The 19,036-nt window shown below is 56.0% G+C and overlaps 1 protein-coding gene across 1 annotated transcript in view; it reads left to right on the top strand.

Moving 5' to 3' along the window:
• LOC140405523 (growth/differentiation factor 11-like) overlaps positions 1-19,036 on the top strand; it is a 421,047-nt gene that overhangs the window by 214,007 nt on the left and 188,004 nt on the right. The window lies entirely within an intron of this gene.

A 19,036-nucleotide genomic window follows, 5' to 3' on the forward strand; every position in this document is an offset into this window, starting at 1 on the left:
CTCTCTCTACTCACTCTGTGTAACCCCCTGGGCCCTGTTCTCTCTCTCTCTCTGTACTCACCCTGTGTAACCCCCTGGGCCCTGTTCTCTCTCTCTGTACTCACCCTGTGTAACCCCCTGGGCCCTGTTCTCACTCTCTGTACTCACCCTGTGTAACCCCCTGGGCCCAATTCTCTCTCTCTCTCTGTACTCACCCTGTGTAACCCCCTGGGCCCTGTTCTCTCTCTCTCTGTACTCACCCTGTGTAACCCCAGGGCCCTGTTCTCTCTCTCTCTCTCTACTCACTCTGTGCAACACCCTGGGCCCTGTTCTCTGTCTCTCTGTACTCACCCTGTGTAACCCCTGGGCCCTGTTCTCTCTCTCTCTCTCTGTACTCACTCTATGTAACCCCCTGGGCCCTGTTCTCTCTCTCTGTACTCACCCTGTGTAACCCCTGGGCCCTGTTCTCTCTCTGTACTCACCCTGTGTAACCCCTGGGCCCTGTTCTCTCTCTCTGTACTCACCCTGTGCAACCCCTGGGCCCTGTTCTCTCTCTCTGTACTCACTCTGTGTAACCCCCTGGGCCCTGTTCTCTCTCTCTCTGTACTCACCCTGTGTAACCCCTGGGCCCTGTTCTCTCTCTCTGTACTCACACTGTGTAACCCCTGGACCCTGTTCTCTCTCTCTTTCTGTACTCACTCAGTGTAACCCCCTGGGCCCTGTTCTCTCTCTCTCTCTGTACTCACTCTGTGTAACCCCCTGGGCCCTGTTCTCTGTCTCTCTCCTGTACTCACTCTGTGTAACCCCTGGGCCCTGTTCTCTCTCTCTCTCTCTCTACTCACTCTGTGTAACCCCCTGGGCCCTGTTCTCTCTCTCTCTGTACTCACCCTGTGTAACCCCTGGGCCCTGTACTCTCTCTCTGTACTCACCCTGTGTAACCCCCTGGGCCCTGTTCTCTCTCTCTGTTCTCACTCTGTGTAACCCCCTGGGCCCTGTTCTCACTCTCTGTACTCACTCTGTGTAACCCCCTGGGCCCTGTTCTCACTCTCTGTACTCACCCTGTGTAACCCCCTGGGTCCTGTTCTCTCTCTCTCTGTACTCACCCTGTGTAACCCCTGGGCCCTGTTCTCTCTCTCTCTGTACTCACTCTCTGTACTCACCCTGTGTAACCCCTGGGCCCTGTTCTCTCTCTCTCTGTACTCACCCTGTGTAACCCCTGGGCCCTGTTCATTTCTCGCTCTGTACTCACTCTGTGTAACCCCTTGGGCCCTGTTCTCTCTCTCTCTCTGTCCTCACCCTGTGTAACCCCCTGGGCTCTGTTCTCTCTCTCTGTACTCACCCTGTGTAACCCCTGGGCCCTGTTCATTTCTCGCTCTGTACTCACGCTGTGTAACCCCCTGGGCCCTGTTCTCTCTCTCTGTACTCACCCTGTGTAACCCCCTGGGCCCTGTTCTCTCTCTCTGTACTTACCCTGTGTAACCCCCTGGGCCCTGTTCTCTCTCTCTGTACTCACCCTGTGTAACCCCTGGGCCCTGTTCTCTCTCTGTCTCTGTACTCACCCTGTGTAACCCCCTGGGCCCTGTTCTCTCTCTCTCTGTACTCAGCCTGTGTAACCCCTGGGCCCTGTTCTCTCTCTCTCTGTACTCACCCTGTGTAACCCCTGGGCCCTGTTCTCTGTCTCTCTCTCTGTACTCACTCTGTGTAACCCCCTGGGCCCTGTTCTCGCTCTCTGGACTCACTCTGTGTAACCCCCTGGGCCCTGTTCTCTCTCTCTCTGTACTCACCCTGTGTAACCCCTGGGCCCTGTTCTCTCTCTCTCTCTCCTGTACTCACTCTGTGTAACCCCCTGGGCCCTGTTCTCTCTCTCTCTGTACTCACCCTGTGAAACCCCTGGGACCTGTTCTCACACTCTCTGTACTCACTCTGTGTAACCCCCTGGGCCCTGTTCTCTCTCTCTCTGTACTCACCCTGTGAAACCCCTGGGACCAGTTCTCACACTCTCTGTACTCACCCTGTGTAACACCTGGGCCCTGTTCTCTCTCTCTGTACTCACCCTGTGTAACCCCCTGGGCCCTTTTCTCTCTCTCTGTACTCACCCTGTGTAACCCCTGGGCCCTGTTCTCTCTCTCTGTACTCACCCTGTGCAACCCCTGGGACCCGTTCTCTCTCTCTCTGTACTCACCCTGTGAAACCCCTGGGACCTGTTCTCACACTCTCTGTACTCACCCTGTGTAACACCTGGGCCCTGTTCTCTCTCTCTGTACTCACCCTGTGTAACCCCCTGGGCCCTTTTCTCTCTCTCTGTACTCACCCTGTGTAACCCCTGGGCCCTGTTCTCTCTCTCTGTACTCACCCTGTGCAACCCCTGGGACCCGTTCTCTCTCTCTCTGTACTCACCCTGTGTAACACCTGGGCCCTGTTCTCTCTCTCTGTACTCACTCTGTGTAACCCCTGGGCCCTGTTCTCTCTCTCTCTGTACTCACCCTGTGTAACCCCTGGGCCCTGTTCTCTCTCTCTGTACTCACACTGTGTAACCCCTGGACCCTGTTCTCTCTCTCTTTCTGTACTCACTCAGTGTAACCCCCTGGGCCCTGTTCTCTCTCTCTCTCTGTACTCACTCTGTGTAACCCCTGGGCCCTGTTCTCTCTCTCTGTATTCACCCTGTGTAACCCCCTGGGTCCTGTTCTCTGTCTCTCTCCTGTACTCACTCTGTGTAACCCCTGGGCTCTGTTCTCTCTCTCTCTACTCACTCTGTGTAACCCCTGGGCCCTGTTCTCTCTCTCTCTGTACTCACTCTGTGTAACCCCTGGGCTCTGTTCTCTCTCTCTCTACTCACTCTGTGTAACCCCCTGGGCCCTGTTCTCTCTCTCTCTCTGTACTCACCCTGTGTAACCCCCTGGGCCCTGTTCTCTCTCTCTGTACTCACCCTGTGTAACCCCCTGGGCCCTGTTCTCACTCTCTGTACTCACCCTGTGTAACCCCCTGGGCCCAATTCTCTCTCTCTCTCTGTACTCACCCTGTGTAACCCCCTGGGCCCTGTTCTCTCTCTCTCTGTACTCACCCTGTGTAACCCCAGGGCCCTGTTCTCTCTCTCTCTCTCTACTCACTCTGTGCAACACCCTGGGCCCTGTTCTCTGTCTCTCTGTACTCACCCTGTGTAACCCCTGGGCCCTGTTCTCTCTCTCTCTCTCTGTACTCACTCTATGTAACCCCCTGGGCCCTGTTCTCTCTCTCTGTACTCACCCTGTGTAACCCCTGGGCCCTGTTCTCTCTCTGTACTCACCCTGTGTAACCCCTGGGCCCTGTTCTCTCTCTCTGTACTCACCCTGTGCAACCCCTGGGCCCTGTTCTCTCTCTCTGTACTCACTCTGTGTAACCCCCTGGGCCCTGTTCTCTCTCTCTCTGTACTCACCCTGTGTAACCCCTGGGCCCTGTTCTCTCTCTCTGTACTCACACTGTGTAACCCCTGGACCCTGTTCTCTCTCTCTTTCTGTACTCACTCAGTGTAACCCCCTGGGCCCTGTTCTCTCTCTCTCTCTGTACTCACTCTGTGTAACCCCCTGGGCCCTGTTCTCTGTCTCTCTCCTGTACTCACTCTGTGTAACCCCTGGGCCCTGTTCTCTCTCTCTCTCTCTCTACTCACTCTGTGTAACCCCCTGGGCCCTGTTCTCTCTCTCTCTGTACTCACCCTGTGTAACCCCTGGGCCCTGTACTCTCTCTCTGTACTCACCCTGTGTAACCCCCTGGGCCCTGTTCTCTCTCTCTGTTCTCACTCTGTGTAACCCCCTGGGCCCTGTTCTCACTCTCTGTACTCACTCTGTGTAACCCCCTGGGCCCTGTTCTCACTCTCTGTACTCACCCTGTGTAACCCCCTGGGTCCTGTTCTCTCTCTCTCTGTACTCACCCTGTGTAACCCCTGGGCCCTGTTCTCTCTCTCTCTGTACTCACTCTCTGTACTCACCCTGTGTAACCCCTGGGCCCTGTTCTCTCTCTCTCTGTACTCACCCTGTGTAACCCCTGGGCCCTGTTCATTTCTCGCTCTGTACTCACTCTGTGTAACCCCTTGGGCCCTGTTCTCTCTCTCTCTCTGTACTCACCCTGTGTAACCCCCTGGGCTCTGTTCTCTCTCTCTGTACTCACCCTGTGTAACCCCTGGGCCCTGTTCATTTCTCGCTCTGTACTCACGCTGTGTAACCCCCTGGGCCCTGTTCTCTCTCTCTGTACTCACCCTGTGTAACCCCCTGGGCCCTGTTCTCTCTCTCTGTACTTACCCTGTGTAACCCCCTGGGCCCTGTTCTCTCTCTCTGTACTCACCCTGTGTAACCCCTGGGCCCTGTTCTCTCTCTGTCTCTGTACTCACCCTGTGTAACCCCCTGGGCCCTGTTCTCTCTCTCTCTGTACTCAGCCTGTGTAACCCCTGGGCCCTGTTCTCTCTCTCTCTGTACTCACCCTGTGTAACCCCTGGGCCCTGTTCTCTGTCTCTCTCTCTGTACTCACTCTGTGTAACCCCCTGGGCCCTGTTCTCGCTCTCTGGACTCACTCTGTGTAACCCCCTGGGCCCTGTTCTCTCCCTCTCTGTACTCACCCTGTGTAACCCCTGGGCCCTGTTCTCTCTCTCTCTCTCCTGTACTCACTCTGTGTAACCCCCTGGGCCCTGTTCTCTCTCTCTCTGTACTCACCCTGTGAAACGCCTGGGACCTGTTCTCACACTCTCTGTACTCACTCTGTGTAACCCCCTGGGCCCTGTTCTCTCTCTCTCTGTACTCACCCTGTGAAACCCCTGGGACCAGTTCTCACACTCTCTGTACTCACCCTGTGTAACACCTGGGCCCTGTTCTCTCTCTCTGTACTCACCCTGTGTAACCCCCTGGGCCCTTTTCTCTCTCTCTGTACTCACCCTGTGTAACCCCTGGGCCCTGTTCTCTCTCTCTGTACTCACCCTGTGCAACCCCTGGGACCCGTTCTCTCTCTCTCTGTACTCGCCCTGTGTAACACCTGGGCCCTGTTCTCTCTCTCTGTACTCACTCTGTGTAACCCCTGGGCCCTGTTCTCTCTCTCTCTGTACTCACCCTGTGTAACCCCTGGGCCCTGTTCTCTCTCTCTGTACTCACACTGTGTAACCCCTGGACCCTGTTCTCTCTCTCTTTCTGTACTCACTCAGTGTAACCCCCTGGGCCCTGTTCTCTCTCTCTCTCTGTACTCACTCTGTGTAACCCCTGGGCCCTGTTCTCTCTCTCTGTATTCACCCTGTGTAACCCCCTGGGTCCTGTTCTCTGTCTCTCTCCTGTACTCACTCTGTGTAACCCCTGGGCTCTGTTCTCTCTCTCTCTACTCACCCTGTGTAACCCCAGGGCCCTGTTCTCTCTCTCTCTCTCTACTCACTCTGTGCAACACCCTGGGCCCTGTTCTCTGTCTCTCTGTACTCACCCTGTGTAACCCCTGGGCCCTGTTCTCTCTCTCTCTCTCTGTACTCACTCTGTGTAACCCCCTGGGCCCTGTTCTCTCTCTCTGTACTCACCCTGTGTAACCCCTGGGCCCTGTTCTCTCTCTGTACTCACCCTGTGTAACCCCTGGGCCCTGTTCTCTCTCTCTGTACTCACCCTGTGCAACCCCTGGGACCTGTTCTCTCTCTCTGTACTCACTCTGTGTAACCCCCTGGGCCCTGTTCTCTCTCTCTCTGTACTCACCCTGTGTAACCCCTGGGCCCTGTTCTCTCTCTCTGTACTCACACTGTGTAAAGCCTGGACCCTGGTCTCTCTCTCTTTCTGTACTCACTCAGTGTAACCCCCTGGGCCCTGTTCTCTCTCTCTCTCTGTACTCACTCTGTGTAACCCCCTGGGCCCTGTTCTCTGTCTCTCTCCTGTACTCACTCTGTGTAACCCCTGGGCCCTGTTCTCTCTCTCTCTCTCTCTACTCACTCTGTGTAACCCCCTGGGCCCTGTTCTCTCTCTCTCTGTACTCACCCTGTGTAACCCCTGGGCCCTGTACTCTCTCTCTGTACTCACCCTGTGTAACCCCCTGGGCCCTGTTCTCTCTCTCTGTTCTCACTCTGTGTAACCCCCTGGGCCCTGTTCTCTCTCTCTCTCTGTACTCACTCTGTGTAACCCCCTGGGCCCTGTTCTCACTCTCTGTACTCACCCTGTGTAACCCCCTGGGCCCAATTCTCTCTCTCTCTCTGTACTCACCCTGTGTAACCCCCTGGGCCCTGTTCTCTCTCTCTCTGTACTCACCCTGTGTAACCCCAGGGCCCTGTTCTCTCTCTCTCTCTCTACTCACTCTGTGCAAGACCCTGGGCCCTGTTCTCTCTCTCTCTCTGTACTCACCCTGTGTAACCCCTGGGCCCTGTTCTCTCTCTCTCTCTGTACTCAATCTGTGTAACCCCCTGGGCCCTGTTCTCTCTCTCTCTCTCTGTACTCACTCTGTGTAACCCCCTGGGCCCTGTTCTCTCTCTCTGTACTCACCCTGTGTAACCCCTGGGCCCTGTTCTCTCTCTGTACTCACCCTGTGTAACCCCTGGGCCCTGTTCTCTCTCTCTCTGTACTCACCCTGTGTAACCCCTGGGCCCTGTTCTCTCTCTCTCTGTACTCACCCTGTGTAACCCCTGGGCCCTGTTCTCTCTCTGTACTCACCCTGTGTAACACCTGGGCCCTGTTCTCTCTCTCTGTACTCACCCTGTGTAACCCCCTGGGCCCTTTTCTCTCTCTCTGCACTCACCCTGTGTAACCCCTGGGCCCTGTTCTCTCTTTCTGTACTCACCCTGTGTAACCCCTGGGCCCTGTTCTCTCACTCTCTGTACTCACCCTGTGTAACACCTGGGCCCTGTTCTCTCTCTCTGTACTCACCCTGTGTAACCCCCTGGGCCCTGTTCTCTCTCTCTGTACTCACCCTGTGTAACCCCTGGGCCCTGTTCTCTCTCTCTGTACTCACACTGTGTAACCCCTGGGCCCTGTTCTCTCTCTCTTTCTGTACTCACCCTGTGTAACCCCCTGGGCCCTGTTCTCTCTCTCTCTGTACTCACTCTGTGTAACCCCCTGGGCCCTGTTCTCTCTCTCTCTGTACTCACCCTGTGTAACCCCTGGGCCCTGTTCTCTCTCTCTGTACTCACACTGTGTAACCCCTGGACCCTGTTCTCTCTCTCTTTCTGTACTCACTCAGTGTAACCCCCTGGGCCCTGTTCTCTCTCTCTTTCTGTACTCACTCTGTGTAACCCCCTGGGCCCTGTTCTCTCTCTCTCTGCACTCACTCTGTGTAACCCCCTGGGCCCTGTTCTCTCTCTCTCTGTACTCACCCTGTGTAACCACCTGGGCCCTGTTCTCTCTCTCTCTGTACTCACCCTGTGTAACCCCTGGGCCCTGTTCCCTCTCTCTCTCTCTGTACTTACTCTGTGTAACACCCTGGGCCCTGTTCTCTGTCTCTCTCTGTACTCACTCTGTGTAACCCCCTGGGCCCTGTTCTCTCTCTCTCTGTACTCACTCTGTGAAATCCCCTGGGCCCTGTTCTATCTCTCTCTGTACTCACCCTGTGTAACCCCTGGGCCCTGTTCTCTCTCTCTCTCTGTACTCACTCTGTGTAACCCCCTGGGCCCTGTTCTCTCTCTCTCTGTACTCACCCTGTGTAACCCATGGGCCCTGTTCTCTCTCTCTGTACTCACCCTGTGTAACCACCTGGGCCCTGTTCTCTCTCTCTCTCTCTGTACTCACTCTGTGTAACCCCCTGGGCCCTGTTCTCACTCTCTCTGTACTCACCCTGTGTAACCCCCTGGGCCCTTTTCTCTCTCTCTGTACTCCCCCTGTGTAACCCCTGGGCCCTGTTCTCTCTCTCTGTACTCACACTGTGCAACCCCTGGGACCCGTTCTCTCACTCTCTGTACTCCACCTGTGTAACACCTGGGCCCTGTTCTCTCTCTCTGTACTCACTCTGTGTAACCCCCTGGGCCCTGTTCTCTCTCTCTCTCTGTACTCACTCTGTGTAACCCCCTGGGCCATGTTCTCACTCTCTGTCCTCACCCTGTGTAACCCCCTGGGCCCAATTCTCTCTCTCTCTCTGTACTCACCCTGTGTAACCCCCTGGGCCCTGTACTCTCTCTCTCTGTACTCACTCTGTGTAACCCCAGGGCCCTGTTCTCTCTCTCTCTCTCTACTGACTCTGTGTAACCCCCTGGGCCCTGTTCTCTCTCTCTCTCTCTGTACTCACTCTGTGTAACCCCCTGGGCCCTGTTCTCTCTCTCTGTACTCACCCTGTGTAACCCCTGGGCCCTGTTCTCTCTCTCTCTGTACTCACCCTGTGTAACCCCTGGGCCCTGTTCTCTCTCTGTACTCACCCTGTGTAACACCTGGGCCCTGTTCTCTCTCTCTGTACTCACCCTGTGTAACCCCCTGGGCCCTTTTCTCTCTCTCTGCACTCACCCTGTGTAACCCCTGGGCCCTGTTCTCTCTCTCTGTACTCACCCTGTGTAACCCCCTGGGCCCTTTTCTCTCTCTTTGTACTCACCCTGTGTAACACCTGGGCCCTGTTCTCTCTCTCTGTACTCACTCTGTGTAACCCCCTGGGCCCTGTTCTCTCTCTCTCTGTACTCACCCTGTGTAACCCCTGGGCCCTGTTCTCTCTCTCTGTACTCACACTGTGTAACCCCTGGGCCCTGTTCTCTCTCTCTCTCTGTACTCACTCTGTGTAACCCCCTGGGCCCTGTTCCCTCTCTCTCTGTACTCACCCTGTGTAACCCATGGGCCCTGTTCTCTCTCTCTGTACTCACCCTGTGTAACCCCTGGGCCCTGTTCTCTCTCTCTGTACTCACTCTGTGTAACTCCCTGGGCCCTGTTCTCTCTCTCTCTCTGTACTCACTCTGTGTAACCCCCTGGGCCCTGTTCTCGCTCTCTGTGCTCACCCTGTGTAACCCCCTGGGCCCTGTTGTCTCTCTCTCTGTACTCACCCTGTGTAACCCCCTGGGCCCTGTTCTGTCTCTCTCTCTACTCACCCTGTGTAACCCCTGGGTCCTGTTCTCTCTCTCTCTCTGTACTCACTCTGTGTAGCCCCCTGGGCCCTGTTCTCTCTCTCTCTCTGTACTCACTCTGTGTAACCCCCTGGGCCCTGTTCTCTCTCTCTCTGTACTCACTCTGTGTAACCCCTGGGCCCTGTTCTCTCTCTCTCTCTGTACTCACTCTGTGTAACCCCCTGGGCCCTGTTCTCTCTCTCTCTGTACTCACCCTGTGTAACCCCTGGGCCCTGTTCTCTCTCTCTCTCTGTACTCACCCTGTGTAATCCCCTGGGCCCTGTTCTCTCTCTCTGTACTCACCCTGTGTAACCCCTGGGCCCTGTTCTCTCTCTCTGTACTCACTCTGTGTAACTCCCTGGGCCCTGTTCTCTCTCTCTCTCTGTACTCACTCCGTGTAACCCCCTGGGCCCTGTTCTCTCTCTCTCTCTGTACTCACTCTGTGTAACCCCCTGGGCCCTGTTCTCTCTCTCTCTGTACTCACTCTGTGTAACCCCTGGGCCCTGTTCTCTCTCTCTCTCTGTACTCACTCTGTGTAACCCCCTGGGCCCTGTTCTCTCTCTCTCTGTACTCACCCTGTGTAACCCCTGGGCCCTGTTCTCTCTCTCTCTCTGTACTCACCCTGTGTAATCCCCTGGGCCCTGTTCTCTCTCTCTGTACTCACCCTGTGTAACCCCCTGGGCCCTGTTCTCTCTCTCTGTACTCACCTTGTGTAACCCCTGGGCCCTGTTCTCTCTCTCTCTCTGTACTCACCCTGTGTAACCCCCTGGGCCCTGTTCTCCCTCTCTCTGTACTCACCCTGTGTAACCCCTGGGCCCTGTTCTCTCTATCTCTCTCTCTACTCACTCTGTGTAACCCCCTGGGCCCTGTTCTCTCTCTCTCTGTACTCACCCTGTGTAACCCCTGGGCCCTGTTCTCACTCTCTCTGTACTCACCCTGTGTAACCCCCTGGGCCCTTTTCTCTCTCTCTGTACTCACCCTGTGTAACCCCTGGGCCCTGTTCTCTCTCTCTCTCTGTACTCACCCTGTGCAACCCCTGGGACCCGTTCTCTCACTCTCTGTACTCACCCTGTGTAACACCTAGGCCCTGTTCTCTCTCTCTGTACTCACCCTGTGTAACCCCCTGGGCCCTGTTCTCTCTCTCTCTCTGTACTCACCCTGTGAAATCCCCTGGGCCCTGTTCTATCTCTCTCTGTACTCACCCTGTGTAACCCCTGGGCCCTGTTCTCTCTCTCTCTCTCTGTACTCACTCTGTGTAACCCCCTGGGCCCTGTTCTCTCTCTCTCTGTACTCACCCTGTGTAAACCCCTGGGCCCTGTTCTCTCTCTCTGTACTCACCCTTTGTAACCCCCTGGGCCCTGTTCTCTCTCTCTGTACTCACCCTGTGTAACCCCTGGGCCCTGTTCTCTCTCTCTCTGTACTCACCCTGTGTAACCCCTGGGCCCTGTTCTCTCTCTGTACACACGCTGTGTAACACCTGGGCCCTGTTCTCTCTCTCTGTACTCACCCTGTGTAACCCCTGGGCCCTGTTCTCTCTCTCTGTACTCATCCTGTGTAACCCCCTGGGCCCTGTTCTCTCTCTCTGTACTCACCCTGTGTAACCTCCTGGGCCCTGTTCTCTCTCTCTCTGTACTCACCCTGTGTAACCCCCTGGGCTCTGTTCTCTCTCTCTCTGTACTCACCCTGTGTAACCCCTGGGCCCTGTTCTCTCTCTCTCTCTGTACTCACTCTGTGTAACCCCCTGGGCCCTGTTCTCTCTCTCTCTCTGTACTCACTCTGTGTAACCCCCTGGGCCCTGTTCTCTCTCTCTCTCTGTACTCACTCTGTGTAACCACCTGGGCCCTGTTCTCGCTCTCTGTACTCACCCTGTGTAACCCCCTGGGCCCTGTTCTCTCTCTCTCTGTACTCACCGTGTGTAACCCCTGGGCCCTGTTCTCTCTCTCTCTGTACACACCCTGTGTAACCCCTGGGCCCTGTTCTCTCTCTCTCTGTACTCACCCTGTCTAACCCCCTGGGCCCTGTTCTCTCTCTATCTGTACTCACCCTGTGTAACCCCTGGGCCCTGTTCTCGCTCTCTCTGTACTCACCCTGTGTAACCCCTGGGCTCTGTTCTCTCTCTCTCTGTACTCACCTTGTGTAACCCCTGGGCCCTGTTCTCTCTCTCTCTGTCCTCATCCTGTGTAACCCCTGGGCCCTGTTCTCTCTCACTCTGTACTCACCCTGTGTAACCCCCTGGGCCCTGTTCTCTCTCTCTCTGTACTCACCCTGTGTAACCCCTGTGCCCTGTTCTCTCTCTCTCTGTACTCACCCTGTGTAACCCCCTGATCCCTGTTCTCTCTCTCTCTGTACTCACACTGTGTAACCCCTGGGTCCTGTTCACTCTCTCTCTGTACTCACTCTGTGTAACCCCTGGGCGCTGTTCTCTCTGTCTGTGCTCATCCTGTGTAACCCCTGGGACCTGTTCTCTCTCTCTCTGTACTCACCCTGTGAAACCCCCTGGGCCCTGTTCTCTCTCTATCTGTACTCACCCTGTGTAACCCCTGGGCCCTGTTCTCTCTCTGTACTCACCCTGTGTAACCCCTGGGCCCTGTTCTCTCTCTCTGTACTCACTCTGTGTAACTCCCTGGGCCCTGTTCTCTCTCTCTCTCTGTACTCACTCTGTGTAACCCCCTGGGCCCTGTTCTCGCTCTCTGTACTCACCCTGTGTAACCCCCTGGGCCCTGTTCTGTCTGTCTCTCTACTCACCCTGTGTAACCCCTGGGTCCTGTTCTCTCTCTCTCTCTGTACTCACTCTGTGTAGCCCCCTGGGCCCTGTTCTCTCTCTCTCTCTGTACTCACTCTGTGTAACCCCCTGGGCCCTGTTCTCTCTCTCTCTGTACTCACTCTGTGTAACCCCTGGGCCCTGTTCTCTCTCTCTCTCTGTACTCACTCTGTGTAACCCCCTGGGCCCTGTTCTCTCTCTCTCTGTACTCACCCTGTGTAACCCCTGGGCCCTGTTCTCTCTCTCTCTCTGTACTCACCCTGTGTAATCCCCTGGGCCCTGTTCTCTCTCTCTGTACTCACCCTGTGTAACCCCCTGGGCCCTGTTCTCTCTCTCTGTACTCACCTTGTGTAACCCCTGGGCCCTGTTCTCTCTCTCTCTCTGTACTCACCCTGTGTAACCCCCTGGGCCCTGTTCTCCCTCTCTCTGTACTCACCCTGTGTAACCCCTGGGCCCTGTTCTCTCTATCTCTCTCTCTACTCACTCTGTGTAACCCCCTGGGCCCTGTTCTCTCTCTCTCTGTACTCACCCTGTGTAACCCCTGGGCCCTGTTCTCACTCTCTCTGTACTCACCCTGTGTAACCCCCTGGGCCCTTTTCTCTCTCTCTGTACTCACCCTGTGTAACCCCTGGGCCCTGTTCTCTCTCTCTCTCTGTACTCACCCTGTGCAACCCCTGGGACCCGTTCTCTCACTCTCTGTACTCACCCTGTGTAACACCTAGGCCCTGTTCTCTCTCTCTGTACTCACCCTGTGTAACCCCCTGGGCCCTGTTCTCTCTCTCTCTCTGTACTCACCCTGTGAAATCCCCTGGGCCCTGTTCTATCTCTCTCTGTACTCACCCTGTGTAACCCGTGGGCCCTGTTCTCTCTCTCTCTCTCTGTACTCACTCTGTGTAACCCCCTGGGCCCTGTTCTCTCTCTCTCTGTACTCACCCTGTGTAAACCCCTGGGCCCTGTTCTCTCTCTCTGTACTCACCCTTTGTAACCCCCTGGGCCCTGTTCTCTCTCTCTGTACTCACCCTTTGTAACCCCCTGGGCCCTGTTCTCTCTCTCTCTGTACTCACCCTGTGTAACCCCTGGGCCCTGTTCTCTCTCTCTCTCTCTGTACTCACTCTGTGTAACCCCCTGGGCCCTGTTCTCTCTCTCTCTCTGTACTCACTCTGTGTAACCCCCTGGGCCCTGTTCTCTCTCTCTCTCTGTACTCACTCTGTGTAACCACCTGGGCCCTGTTCTCGCTCTCTGTACTCACCCTGTGTAACCCCCTGGGCCCTGTTCTCTCTCTCTCTGTACTCACCGTGTGTAACCCCTGGGCCCTGTTCTCTCTCTCTCTGTACACACCCTGTGTAACCCCTGGGCCCTGTTCTCTCTCTCTCTGTACTCACCCTGTCTAACCCCCTGGGCCCTGTTCTCTCTCTATCTGTACTCACCCTGTGTAACCCCTGGGCCCTGTTCTCGCTCTCTCTGTACTCACCCTGTGTAACCCCTGGGCTCTGTTCTCTCTCTCTCTGTACTCACCTTGTGTAACCCCTGGGCCCTGTTCTCTCTCTCTCTGTCCTCATCCTGTGTAACCCCTGGGCCCTGTTCTCTCTCACTCTGTACTCACCCTGTGTAACCCCCTGGGCCCTGTTCTCTCTCTCTCTGTACTCACCCTGTGTAACCCCTGTGCCCTGTTCTCTCTCTCTCTGTACTCACCCTGTGTAACCCCTGGGTCCTGTTCACTCTCTCTCTGTACTCACTCTGTGTAACCCCTGGGCGCTGTTCTCTCTGTCTGTGCTCATCCTGTGTAACCCCTGGGACCTGTTCTCTCTCTCTCTGTACTCACCCTGTGAAACCCCCTGGGCCCTGTTCTCTCTCTATCTGTACTCACCCTGTGTAACCCCTGGGCCCTGTTCTCTCTCTCTCTCTGCTCACCGTGTGTAACCCCCTGGGCCCTGTTCTCTCTCTCTCTGTACTCATCCTGTGTAACCCCCTGGGCCCTGTTCTCTCTCTCTCTGTACTCACCCTGTGTAACCCCCTGGGCCCTGTTCTCTCTCTCTCTGTACTCACCCTGTGAAACCCCCTGGGCCCTGGTCTCTCTCTATCTGTACTCACCCTGTGTAACCCCCTGGGCCCTGTTCTCTCTCTCTCTGTGCTCACCCTGTGTAACCCCTGTTCCCTGTACTCTCTCTCTATCTCTGTACTCACCCTGTGTAACCCCCTGGGCCCTGTTCTCTCTCTCCCTGTACTCACCCTGTGTAACCCCTGGGCCCTGTTCTCTCTCTCTCTGTACTCACCCTGTGTAAACCCCTGGGCCCTGTTCTCTCTCTCTCTGTACTCACCCTGTGTAACCCCTGGTCCCTGTATCTCTCTCTCTCTGTACTCACCCTGTGTAACCCCCTGGGCCCTGTTCTCTCTCTATCTGTACTCACCCTGTGTAACCCCTGGGCCCTGTTCTCGCTCTCTCTGTACTCACCCTGTGTAACCCCTGGGCCCTGTTCTCTCTCTCTATCTGTACTCACCCTGTGTAACCCCCTCGGCCCTGTTCTCTCTCTCTCTGTACTCACCCTGTGTAACCCCCTGGGCCCTGTTCTCTCTCTCTCTGTACTCACCCTGTGTAACCCCTGTGCCCTGTTCTCTCTCTCTCTGTACTCACCCTGTGTAACCCCCTGATCCCTGTTCTCTCTCTCTCTGTACTCATCCTGTCTAACCCCTGCTTCCTGTTCTCTCTCTGTCTGTACTCATCCTGTGTAACCCCTGGGCCCTGTTCTCTCTCTCTCTGTACTCATCCTGAGAAACCCCCTGGGCCCTGTTCTCTCTCTCTGTGCTCACCCTGTGTAACCCCTGGGCCCTGTTCTCTCTCTGTACTCACCCTGTGTAACCCCCTGGGCCCTGTTCTCTCTCTCTCTGTACTCACGCTGTGTAACCCCTGGGCCCTGTTCTCTCTCTCTCTGTACTCACACTGTGTAATCCCTGGGCCCTGTTCTCTCTCTCTCTGTACTCACGCTGTGTAACCCCTGGGCCCTGTACTCTCTCTCTCTGTACTCACCCTGTGTAACCCCCTGGGCCCTGTTCTCTCTCTCTCTGTACTCACGCTGTGTAACTCCTGGGCCCTGTTCTCTCTCTCTCTGTACTCACCCTGTGTAACCCCCTGGGCCCTGTTCTCTCTCTCTGTACTCACTCGGTGTAACCCCCTGGGCCCTGTTCTCTCTCTGTTCTCACCCTGTGTAACCCTCTGGGCCCTGTTCTCTCTCTCATCTGTACTCACGCTGTGTAACCCCTGGGCCCTGTTCTCTCTCTCTCTGTACTCACCCTGTGTAACCCCTGGGCCCTGTTCTCTCTCTCTCTGTACTCACTCTGTGTAACCCCTGGGCCCTGTTCTCTCTCTCTGTACTCGCCCTGTGTAACCCCTGGGCCCTGTTCTCTCTCTCTGTACTCACCCCGTGTAACCCCTGGGCCCTGTTCTCTCTCTCTCTGTACTCACCCTGTGTAACCCCTGGGCCCTATTCTCTCTCTCTGTACTCACCCTGTGTAACCCCTGGGCCCTGTTCTCTCTCTGTCTGTACTCACCCTGTGTAATCCCTGGGCCCTGTTCTCTCTCTCTGTACTCATTCTGTGTAACCCCCTGGGCCCTGTTCTCTCTCTCTCTGTATTCACCCTGTGAAACCCCCTGGGCCCTGTTCTCTCTCTATCTGTACTCACCTTGTTTAACCCCCTGGGCCCTGTTCTCTCTCTCTCTGTACTCACCCTGTGTAACCCCATGGGCCCTGTTCTCTCTCTCTCTGTGCTCACCGTGTGTAACCCCCTGGGCCCTGTTCTCTCTCTCTCTGTACTCATCCTGTGTAACCCCCTGGGCCCTGTTCTCTCTCCCTCTGTACTCACCCTGTGTAACCCCTGGTCCCAGTTCTCTCTCTCTCTCTGTACTCACCCTGTGTAACCCCCTGGGCCCTGTTCTCTCTCTCTCTGTACTCACCCTGTGTAACCCCTGGGCCCTGTTCTCTCTCTCTCTGTACTCACCCTGTGTAACCCCCTGGGCCCTGTTCTCTCTCTCTCTGTACTCACCCTGTGTAACCCCCTGGGCCCTGTTCTCTCTCTCTCTGTACTCACCCTGTGTAACCCCTGGGCCCTGTTCTCTCTCTCTCTGTACTCACCCTGTGTAACCCCTGGTCCCTGTATCTCTCTCTCTCTGTACTCACCCTGTGTAACCGCCTGGGCCCTGTTCTCGCTCTCTCTGTACTCACCCTGTGTAACCCCTGGGCCCTGTTCTCTCTCTCTCTGTACTCACCCTGTGTAACCCCCTCTGCCCTGTTCTCTCTCTCTTTGTACTCACCCTGTATAACCCCTGGGCCCTGTTCTCTCTCTCTCTGTCCTCATCCTATGTAACCCCTGGGCCCTGTTCTCTCTCTCACTGTACTCACCCTGTGTAACCCCCTGGGCCCTGTTCTCTCTCTCTCTGTACTCACCCTGTGTAAACCCTGTGCCCTGTTCTCTCTCTCTCTGTACTCACCCTGTGTAACGCCCTGATCCCTGTTCTCTCTCTCTCTGTACTCACGCTGTGTAACCCCTGGGCCCTGTTCTCTCTCTCTCTGTACTCACCCTGTGTAATTCCTGGGCCCTGTTCTCCCTCTCTCTCTCTGTACTCACGCTGTGTAACCCCCGGGCCCTGTACTCTCTCTCTCTGTACTCACCCTGTGTAACCCCCTGGGCCCTGTTCTCTCGCTCTCTGTACTCACGCTGTGTAACCCCTGGGCCCTGTTCTCTCTCTCTCTCTCTGTACTCACCCTGTGTAACCCCCTGGGCCCTGTTCTCTCTCTCTGTGCTCACCCTGTGTAACCCCTGGGCCCTGTTCTCTCTCTGTACTCACCCTGTGTAACCCCCTGGGCCCTGTTCTCTCTCTCTCTGTACTCACGCTGTGTAACCCCTGGGCCCTGTTCTCTCTCTCTCTGTACTCACACTGTGTAATCCCTGGGCCCTGTTCTCTCTCTCTCTGTACTCACGCTGTGTAACCCCTGGGCCCTGTACTCTCTCTCTCTGTACTCACCCTGTGTAACCCCCTGGGCCCTGTTCTCTCTCTCTCTGTACTCACGCTGTGTAACTCCTGGGCCCTGTTCTCTCTCTCTCTCTACTCACCCTGTGTAACCCCCTGGGCCCTGTTCTCTCTCTCTGTACTCACTCGGTGTAACCCCCTGGGCCCTGTTCTCTCTCTGTTCTCACCCTGTGTAACCCTCTGGGCCCTGTTCTCTCTCTCATCTGTACTCACGCTGTGTAACCCCTGGGCCCTGTTCTCTCTCTCTCTGTACTCACCCTGTGTAACCCCTGGGCCCTGTTCTCTCTCTGTCTGTACTCACTCTGTGTAACCCCTGGGCCCTGTTCTCTCTCTCTGTACTCGCCCTGTGTAACCCCTGGGCCCTGTTCTCTCTCTCTGTACTCACCCCGTGTAACCCCTGGGCCCTGTTCTCTCTCTCTCTGTACTCACCCTGTGTAACCCCTGGGCCTATTCTCTCTCTCTGTACTCACCCTGTGTAACCCCTGGGCCCTGTTCTCTCTCTCTCTGTACTCACCCTGTGTAATCCCTGGGCCCTGTTCTCTCTCTCTGTACTCATTCTGTGTAACCCCCTGGGCCCTGTTCTCTCTCTCTCTGTATTCACCCTGTGAAACCCCCTGGGCCCTGTTCTCTCTCTATCTGTACTCACCCTGTTTAACCCCCTGGGCCCTGTTCTCTCTCTCTCTGTACTCACCCTGTGTAACCCCATGGGCCCTGTTCTCTCTCTCTCTGTGCTCACCGTGTGTAACCCCCTGGGCCCTGTTCTCTCTCTCTCTGTACTCATCCTGTGTAACCCCCTGGGCCCTGTTCTCTCTCCCTCTGTACTCACCCTGTGTAACCCCTGGTCCCAGTTCTCTCTCTCTCTCTGTACTCACCCTGTGTAACCCCCTGGGCCCTGTTCTCTCTCTCTCTGTACTCACCCTGTGTAACCCCTGGGCCCTGTTCTCTCTCTCTCTGTACTCACCCTGTGTAACCCCCTGGGCCCTGTTCTCTCTCTCTCTGTACTCACCCTGTGTAACCCCTGGTCCCTGTATCTCTCTCTCTCTGTACTCACCCTGTGTAACCGCCTGGGCCCTGTTCTCGCTCTCTCTGTACTCACCCTGTGTAACCCCTGGGCCCTGTTCTCTCTCTCTCTGTACTCACCCTGTGTAACCCCCTCTGCCCTGTTCTCTCTCTCTTTGTACTCACCCTGTATAACCCCTGGGCCCTGTTCTCTCTCTCTCTGTCCTCATCCTATGTAACCCCTGGGCCCTGTTCTCTCTCTCACTGTACTCACCCTGTGTAAACCCTGTGCCCTGTTCTCTCTCTCTCTGTACTCACCCTGTGTAACCCCCTGATCCCTGTTCTCTCTCTCTCTGTACTCACGCTGTGTAACCCCTGGGCCCTGTTCTCTCTCTCTCTGTACTCACCCTGTGTAATTCCTGGGCCCTGTTCTCCCTCTCTCTCTCTGTACTCACGCTGTGTAACCCCCGGGCCCTGTACTCTCTCTCTCTGTACTCACCCTGTGTAACCCCCTGGGCCCTGTTCTCTCGCTCTCTGTACTCACGCTGTGTAACACCTGGGCCCTGTTCTCTCTCTCTCTCTCTGTACTCACCCTGTGTAACCCCTGGGCCCTTTTCTCTCTCTCTGTACTCACCCCGTGTAACCCCTGGGCCCTGTTCTCTCTCTCTCTGTACTCACCCTGTGTAACCCCTGGGCCCTATTCTCTCTCTCTGTACTCACCCTGTGTAACCCCTGGGCCCTGTTCTCTCTCTCTCTGTACTCACCGTGTGTAACCCCCTGGGCCCTGTTCTCTCTCTCTCTGTACTCATCCTGTGTAACCCCCTGGGCCCTGTTCTCTCTCTCTCTGTACTCACCCTGTGTAACCCCTGGTCCCTGTTCTCTCTCTCTCTCTGTACTCACCCTGTGTAACCCCCTGGGCCCTGTTCTCTCTCTCTCTCTGTACTCACCCTGTGTAACCCCTGGTCCCTGTACTCTCTCTCTCTCTCTGTACTCACCCTGTGTAACCCCCTGGGCCCTGTTCTCTCTCTCCCTGTACTCACCCTGTGTAACCCCTGGGCCCTGTTCTCTCTCTCTCTGTACTCACCCTGTGTAAACCCCTGGGCCCTGTTCTCTCTCTCTATGTACTCACCCTGTGTAACCCCTGGTCCCTGTATCTCTCTCTCTCTGTACTCACCCTGTGTAACCCCCTGGGCCCTGTTCTCTCTCTATCTGTACTCACCCTGTGTAACCCCTGGGCCCTGTTCTCGCTCTCTCTGTACTCACCCTGTGTAACCCCTGGGCCCTG

Source organism: Scyliorhinus torazame, chromosome X, assembly GCF_047496885.1.
Source record: "Scyliorhinus torazame isolate Kashiwa2021f chromosome X, sScyTor2.1, whole genome shotgun sequence".
NCBI classification, from domain to species: domain Eukaryota; kingdom Metazoa; phylum Chordata; class Chondrichthyes; order Carcharhiniformes; family Scyliorhinidae; genus Scyliorhinus; species Scyliorhinus torazame.